The following is an 8,953-nucleotide window of genomic DNA, read 5'->3' as shown; positions in this document are numbered from 1 at the left end:
CTGGGTGAGCTCTCAAGTTCTCTTTGCCCTCCAAGATCCTTCCTGATGTGGCTCCCCCTCGTACATTCATCAGAGAGGTGAAGGATGACTTCGGCTGCCTTGTTGAGGGTGGGCATTGTTTAGTAACCAGTAAAAACTCTGCATAAAACAACCACCCATGTTTTATGCTCATGGAGTCGATGGATAAGGGGACTTCAGAAAGCCTACAGGGCGCAGCTTCTCTATGCTCCACGGTGCCTGGGGACTCAGCTGGAAAGACCTGAAGGTTTGGGAGTGACTTAAATGACTGGGAGCTGCTGGGCACAGTAGCTCATGCCTGTAATCCCAACACTTTGGGAGGCCGAGGCGGGTGGATCATGAGGTCAGGAGATCGAGACCATCCTGGCCAACACGGTGAAACCCCGTCTCTACTAAAAATACAAAATATTAGCCTGGCATGGTGGTATGTGCCTGTATTCTCGGCTACTCGGGAGGCTGAGGCAGGAGAATTGCCTGAACCCGGGAGGTGGAGGTTGCGGTAAGCCAAGATCGCGCCATTGAACGCCAGCCTGGGCTACAGAGTGAGATGTTTAAAAAAAAAATGGCGGCCGGGCGCGGTGGCTCAAGCCTGTAATCCCAGCACTTTGGGAGGCCGAGGCGGGTGGATCACAAGGTCAGGAGATCGAGACCATCCTGGCTAACATGGTGAAACCCCGTCTCTACTAAAAATACAAAAAACTAGCTGGGCGCGGTGGCGAGCGCCTGTAGTCCCAGCTACTCGGAGGCTGAGGCGGGAGAATGGCGTGAACCCGGGAGGTGGAGCTTGCAGTGAGCTGAGATTGCGCCACTGCACTCCAGCCTGGGCGACAGAGCGAGACTCCGTCCCAAAAAAAAAAAAAAAAAATTTTTTTTAGAGCCAGAGTCTCGCTCTGTCGCCCAGGCTGGAGTGCAGTGGCATGATCTCGGCTCACTGCAACCTCCGCTTCCTGGATTCAAGTGATTCTCATGCCTCTGCCTCCTGAGTAGCTGGGATTATAGGCACGCACCACCACACTCAGCTAATTTTTTGTATTTTCAGTAGAGACAGGGTTTCGCCATGTTGGCCAGGCTAGTCTCAAACTCCTGAGGTCAGGCAATCCGCCTACCTCAGGCTCCCAAAGTGCTAGGATTACAGGCATGAGCCACCGTACTTGGCCAAGTTTTTAAATTTTTTGTTTATTATTATTATTATTTTTAGAGACAGGGTCTCACTTTGTCATCCAGGCTGGAATGCAGTGGCACAATCATAGCTTACTGCAGCCTCAGATTCCTGGGCTCAGGTGATTCTCCCACCTCAGCCTCCTGAATAGCTAGGACTACAAGTGTGTGCAACTATGCCCAGCGAATTAAAAAAAAAAAAAAAGTATAGAATTGAGGTCTTGCTATATTGCCCAGGTTTGTCTTGAACTCCTGGCCTCAAGAAATCCTCCTGCTCTGCCTCCCAAAGTGCTGAGATTACAGGCATGAGCCCACCACACCTTGCCTGTATGGGAGATTTCTTTTTTTTTTTTGAGACTGAGTCTGGCTCTGCCGCCCGGCACGGGAGATGCAGTGGCGGATCTCAGCTGCAACTCCGCCTCGGGTTCGCCATTCTCCTGCCTCCAGCCTCCCGAGATGCTGGGACCACAGAGGCGCCGCCGCTTAAGCCCGGCTAGTTTTGTATTTTTAGTAGAGATGGGGTTTCACCGTGTTAGCCAGGATAGTCTCGATCTCCTGACCTCATGATCCGCCCGTCTCGGCCTCCCAAAGTGCTGGGATTACAGGCTTGAGCCACCGCGCCCGGCCTGTATGGGAGATTTCTAAGTGTCTATTGTTTTCTTTCACAGACAAAAGAAGCTAGTTCAGGCTGGGCCCAGTGGCTCACACCTGTAATCCCAGCACTTTGAGAGACCAAGGAGGGCCAATTACTTGAGGTCAGAAGTTCGAGACCAGCCTAGCCAACATGGTGAAACTCATCTCTACCAAAAATACAAAAATTAGCTAGGCATGGTGATGCATACCTGTAATCCCAGCTACTTGGGAGTCTGAGGCAGGAGAATTGCTTGACCCCTGGAGGGTGGAGGTTGCAGTGAGCCAAGAACAGAGAGCCATTGCTCTCCAGCCTAGGTGACAAGAGCGAAACTCCATCTCAATGAAAAAGTGACTTGATATTAAGAGAAGGATGCAGGCTGGGCATGGTGACTCATGCCTGTAATCCCAGCACTTTGGGAGGCAGAGGCAGGAGAATTGCTTGAGGCTAGGAGTTCAAGACCAGCCTGGGCAACATAGTGAGACCCCATCTCTAAAGAAAAAAAAATTATTTAAAAGAAGTTTTAAAAGGAGAGGGATGCTCTCAATAGGAGACAGAAGTTTTCAAATACTGAAAACGACCAGCCCCAGATGTAAAACAAAATGGACAGTGTCTTGTGGATTTAAATGACATGGTCCCTTCTAAGTGCCATATTTTCTGGGAACCGCCCCTTGCTTTGGCCCTCAAAGATGTTGCAATGGCTTTGCATGCCACATTCTGACATTTCACGAGCTGGCCCTACTCCGTGGCTCATTCTGTCTGGCCCATGGCCTGTTTCCCTCACATTTTGACGTCATTGCTCAAGATGCTTCCTCTCTTGCCTAGAGTGTGCGCCCTCTAGGGATGAGCTCCTTCCGCTAGTTTTTCAAGGTTCAAGGCACTGTCTTGGCTTGGTTATGTGCTCCTTCCATTTTACTCAGTGTTTATTTAGGATCTACAATGGCCCTCGAACTCTTAGTCAATGTTCACTAAGTCCTTGAAAGAGTTTATGTACGTTTGTTTGTATGTATGTATTTTTAGAGACAGGGGTCGGGTGCGGTGGCCCACGCCTGTAATCCCAGCACTTTGGGACGCTGAAGCAGGTGCATCACTTGAGGTCATGGGTTTGGGAACAGCCTGGCCAACATGGTGAAACCCCGTCTCTACTAAACATACAAAAATTAGCCAGGCGTGGTGGCACATGCCTATAGTCCCAGCTACTTAGGAGGCTGAGGCAGGAGAATCGCTTGAACCCGGGAGGCAGAGGTTGCAATGAGCCGATATCGTGCCATTGCACTCCAGCCTGGGTGACAGAGCGAGACTCAGTCTAAAAAAAAAACCAGAGATGGGAGCCTCACTTTGTTGCCCCAGGCTGGTCTTGAACTCCAAGACTCAAGAGATCTTTCTGCCTCAGCCTTCCAAAGTGTTGAGATTGTAGGCGTGAGCCTCCATGCCTGGTCTCAAAAATATTTATTAATATTATTATTATTCAAAATTTTAAAGACAAAAAACCTGAGATTTAAAAAAGCCAAGTAATTTTCCTAAAGGCACAAAATCAGTAATCCTGCAGATGAGATTCAGACTTGTATCATCCAACATGCCAAATACCATGTAGGCCAGACACCAAAAAAGATTATTTGTTGTTTATCTGAAATTTGAATTGAACTAGGGTGTCCTGTATTTTTGCTTTTTAAATCTGGCAACTCTGTGTGTGCCCAAGAGTGGGCTGTGGATGGCCCCATCCCTTAGGAGTCTAACTCTTCCTTACACAAATTTTTAAACAAATGAAATTGCCAGGTGAGGTGGCTCATGCCTGTCATCCCAGCACTTTGGGAGGCTAAAGCGGGTGGATCACTTGAGGTCAGGAGTTCAAGACCAGCCTGGCCAACATGGTGAAACCTCATCTCTACTAAAAATACAAAAATTAGCTGGGCCGGTAGTAGGCACCTGTAATCCCAGCTACTCGGGAGGCTGAGGCACAAGAATCACTTGAACCTGGGAGGCAGAGGTTGCAGTGAGTGGTGATTGCACCATTGCCCTCTAGCCTGGGCAACAAAGTGAGACTGTCTCAAAAAAAAAAAACAAAACCAGGCCAGGCGCGGTGGCTCAAGCCTGTAATCCCAGCACTTTGGGAGGCCAAGATGGGCGGATCACGAGGTCAGGAGATCGTGACCATCCTGGCTAACACGGTGAAACCCTGTCTCTACTAAAAAATACAAAAAAACTAGCCAGGCGAGGTGGCGGGCACCTGTAGTCCCATCTCCTCGGGAGGCTGAGTCAGGAGAATGGCGTAAACCCAGGAGGCAGAACTTGCAGTGAGCTGAGATCCGGCCACTGCACTCCAGCCTGGGTGACAGAGCGAGACTCTGTCTCAAAACAAAACAAAACAAAAACAAAAACAAACAAACAAAAAACAAATGAAAATATACACCTAACTTTTGGGTCCTTATTTAAATTTTGGATAAACAGCAAATAATCATTATAACACAGTAAACAGGCTGGGCACAGTGGCTCACGCCTGTAATCTCAGCATTTAGGGAGACTGAGGTGGGCAGATCACTTGAGGCCAGGAGTTCAAGACCAGCCTGGCCAACATGGTGAAACCCCATCTCTACTAAAAATACAAAAATTAGTCAGGCACAGTGGCTCGTGCCTGTAATCCCAGCGACTTGGGAGACTGAGGCACGATAATTGCTTGAACCTGGGAGATGGAGGATGCAGTGAGCGGGGATCACACCACTGCCCTGTAGCCTGGGTGACAGAGAGAGACTCTGTCTCAAAACAAAAACAAAAGATAGTAAACATATTTTTCTTGACTTCTTCACATCTATTTTTCCAAACAGATTCTTGTTTATATGCAGATAACAAGGAGCTTGCTAAAATAGAAAAACACAGGTGAAGAAACCGAGAAACAATGCAGATGTCATAACTCATAGACCAAGACTTGGGATCAAAGCTCCTTTGAAGGGGTGGCCTGCCCCTCCACACCTGTGGGTGTTTCTCGTTAGGTGGAACGAGAGACTTGAGAAAAGAAATGAGACACAGAGAAAAAGTATAGAGAAAGAAAAAGTGGGCCCAGGGGACCGGCGCTCACCTTACAGAGGACCCACTCCGGCGCCGGTCTCTGAGTTCCCTTAGTATTTATTGATAATTATCTTTACCATCTTAAAGATAAGGGAGTGGCAGGACAATAGGATCATTGTAGGGAGGAAATCAGTAGTAAGACATATGAACAAAAACCTCTGTGACATGAATAAGTTTAAAGGAAAATGCTGTGCCTTGAGATGCATATGTAAACATCTCCATAAACCTTTTAGCAGCATTGTTTCAGCCTATCACAAGGGGAGAAACCTTGGATAATACCTAGCTTTCCTAGGCAGAGGTCCCTGCGACCTTTGGCCATGTACCTGTCCCTGGGTAGTTGAAATTAAGAGAATGGTGATGACTTTTAACCAGCAAGCTGCCTTCAGGCACTTGTTTAACAAAGACACATCCTGCACAGCCCAAAATCCATTAAACCTTGAGTCACCGCAGCACATGTCTCTTGCAAGGACAAGGTTGGGGGTAGGGTCACAGATTAACAGCATCTCAAATACAGAACAAAATGGAGTCTCTTATGTCTACTTCTTTCTATATAGACACAGTAACAGGCTGATCTCTCTTTCTTTTCCCCACATCCTTCAGACAACGAACATAAAACAGATAATGTAGATCATGAAATTAGAACAAATAAAACAGCAAAGTAATGACTAAGAACAATGTTGCTGGTGATAACATGCTCAGATTTTCTGAGCCAGTTCTGAAGATCTTTCAGAAAATGTGGCTTTCAGGTTGGAACCTAAATAAATTACCTATGCAAATATGGGGTGGGGCAATGGTGTGGCTCCCAGAGTGGAGGGGTGTGGGTGTAGCGAAGTAGAAGAGGGCAGAGCTGCCCTTCCTTTTTTTTTTTTTTTTCTTTTTTTTTTTGAGACTGAGTCTCGCTCTGTCATTCAGGCTGGAGTGCAGTGGCATGATCTCAGCTCAGTGCAACCTCCACCTCCTGGGTTCAAGCCATTCTCTGCCTCAGCCTTCCGAGTAGCTGGGATTACAGGCGCCTGTCACCACGCCTGGCTAATTTTTTGTATTTTTAGTAGAGATGGGGTTTCACCATCTTGGCCAGGCTGGTCTTGAACCCCTGACCTCGTGATCCACCTGTCTTGTTTTCCCAAAGTGCTGGGATTACAGGTGTGAGCCACTGCGCCCGGCCTGCACCGCCCCTACCTGCAACTTTTTTTTTTTTTTTCAGGACTAATTACATTATTATTGGGTATTTGGTAAACTCCAAATCCCTTCTTTAAGAGAAGTCAAATCTCAGAGTATAGAGCTTTTGCACAAATGTAAAGAGATTTTCTTTTTGTTTTAAATTTTTTTCTTTTGAGACAGGGTCTTGCTCTGTTGCCCAGGCTGGAGTGCAGTGGTGCGATCTCAGCTCACTGCAACCTCCACCTCCCGGATTCAAGTGATTCTCCTGTCTCAGCCTCATGAGTAGCTGGAATTACAGAAGCACACCACTATGCCTGGCTAATTTTTGTATTTTTATTATAGTAGAGATGGGGTTTCACCATGTTGGCCAGGCTAGTTTTGAACTCCTGGCCTCATGTGATCCGCCTGCCTCAACTGCCCAAAGTGCTGGGATTACAGGCATGAGCCACCCTGCCTGGCCCTCTATATGGTTTACCTTTCCATTTTTTTTACATGTTTTTATTTTTTGAGATGGAATTTTGCTCTTGTGGCCCAGGTTGGAGTGCAGTGGCATGATGTTAGCTCACTGCAACCTCCGCCTCCTGGGTTCAAGTGATTCTCTTGCCTCAGCCTCCTGAGTACCTGGGATTACAGGTGCATGCCACCACACCCAGCTAATTTTTTGTATTTTTAGTAGAAATGGAGTTTCATCATGTTGGCCAGGCTGAACTCCAACTCCTGACCTTAGGTGATCCACCCGCCTCAGCCTCCCAAAGTGTAGGGATTACAGGTGTGAGGCACCACGCGTGGCCTCTGGTTTACTTTTTTTTTTTTTTTTTTTTTGAGACGGAGTCTCGCTGTCACCCAGGCTGGAGTGCAGTGGCTGGATCTCAGCTCACTGCAAGCTCCGCCTCCCGGGTTCACGCCATTCTCCTGCCTCAACCTCTCGAGTAGCTGGGACTACAGGCCCCCACCACCACGCCCGGCTAATTTTTTGTATTTTTAGTAGAGACGGGGTTTCATCGTGTTAGCCAGGATGGTCTCGATCTCCTGACCTTGTGATCCACCCGCCTCGGCCTCCCAAAGTTCTGGGATTATAGGCGTGAGCCACCGCGCCCAGCCTGGTTTACTTTTAACATAAAGTTTTTAGTTCTCAAGGGCAAAGGATGGAAGAATACACAATTTTACCCCTTACTGTGTGATCCGCAACATGGATAACAAAGCAGGTTGAGTTTAAGTGGAAACCAGAAGCATGCAGGTTTGGCCTGGCATGGTGGCTCACGCCTGTAATCCGAGCACTTTGGGAGGCTGAGGCAGGTGGATCACCTGAGGTCAGGAGTTCAAGGCCAACTTGGCCAACATGGTAAAATCCCATCTCTACTAAAAATATAAAAATTAGCCAGGCATGGTGGCGCATGCCTGTAATCCCAGCTACTCAGGAGACTGAGGCACAAAAACCCCCTGAACCTGAGAGGCAGAGGTGGCAGTGAGATGAGATTGCACCACTGCACTCCAGCGTGGGCGACAGAGCGAGACTCCGTCTCAAAAAATAAATAAGAGGGTGGGGTTGCCCATGACAGTAGCTGCACCACTAGAAAGATGGCAGAGCAAGAGCGAAGAAAAATCCCTTTGGTTCCAGAAAAGCTGCTAAAAAAGAGGAAGGTCTATCAAGCCCTCAAAGCCACCCCGGCAAAGCAGGCACTTTTAGCAAAGAAGGAGCAGAGGAAAGGAAAAGGGCCAGGTTTAAGCGACTGGAATCATTCCCACATGATTCCTGGTGGCAGAAACGCGACAAGGTGCGTCTCAGGCCACTAGAAGTGAAACCTCATGCCTTGGAATTGCCAGACAAACATTCCTGGGCCTTTGTTGTACACATCGAAAGGACTGATGGTGTGAGTTTACTGGTGCAGAGAACCACTGCAAGACTTCGCCTAAAGAAAATTTTTAGTGGTGTCTTTGTAAAAGTCACCCCCCAGAACCTAAAAATGATGCGTATAGTGGAACGTTATGTGACCTGGGGATTTCCAAATCTGAAGTCTGTCCGAGAATTCGTTTTGAAACGTGATCAAGCCAAGGTCAAGAATAAGACCATCCCTCTGACAGACAACACAGTGATCGAGGAGAACCTGGGGAAGTTTGGTGTCGTTTGCTTGGAAGACCTCATTCATGAAATTGCCTTCCCAGGGAAGCATTTCCAGGAGATCTCATGGTTCTTGTGCCCTTTCCACCTCTCAGTGGCCCGTCATGCTACAAAAAATAGAGTGGACTTCGTCAAGGAGATCAGCACACCTGGCTATCAGGGTGAACGCATCAATCAGCTCATCCACCAGCTGAACGAGACCCAGGTGTCAAACTGCGGTAAATTTTTATCAATGAAGTGGAAGCATGTGTTTTGTTGTTTGGGGAATTTTTATCAAGTGTCTTCAGAGAAGATTATTTCCTGCTTTATCTTCAAAAACTGGAAAGGAAGGGTCAAAGAAAAGACAGTAGCTGGCTGGGCGTGATGGCTCATGCCTGTAATCCCAACACTTTGGGAGGCTGAGGCGGGCGGATCACCTGAGGTTGGGAGTTGAAGACCAGCCTGACCAACAGGGAGAAATGCCGTCTCTACTAAAAATACAAAAATTAGCCAGGCATGGTGGCGTGTGCCTGTTATCCCAGCTACTCGGGAGGCTGAGGCAGGAGAATTGCCAGGTGGAGGTTGCAGTGAGCTGAGATCACGCCATTACACTCCAGCCTGGGCAACAAGCGAAAGTCCATCTCAAAGAAAAGAAAAGACAGTAGCTTACGTTTATGGCAAGCACCTCTCATCACAGTCCAGTTCCAAGGAAAAATTCCAGCGTTTTCCACATTGGGTGCTGCGTCGTCTGAAATCAGCACATTCCGTGGAGGAAGGGTCCTGCTTTGTTGCATCTATCCTGGGGTTTAATGTCGGTAAATGAG

General features: G+C 47.9%; 1 pseudogene; it reads left to right on the top strand.

Moving 5' to 3' along the window:
* The first annotated feature begins 7,491 nt into the window (after positions 1 to 7,491).
* Positions 7,492 to 8,548, top strand: LOC116273744 (annotated as a pseudogene).
* Positions 8,549 to 8,953: the final 405 nt, after the last annotated feature.

This window comes from Papio anubis, chromosome 1, assembly GCF_008728515.1.
Source record: "Papio anubis isolate 15944 chromosome 1, Panubis1.0, whole genome shotgun sequence".
In the NCBI taxonomy this organism is placed as follows: domain Eukaryota; kingdom Metazoa; phylum Chordata; class Mammalia; order Primates; family Cercopithecidae; genus Papio; species Papio anubis.
The sequence above is the reverse complement of the archived record's forward strand: the minus strand, read 5'-3'. Positions and strand labels throughout refer to the sequence as shown.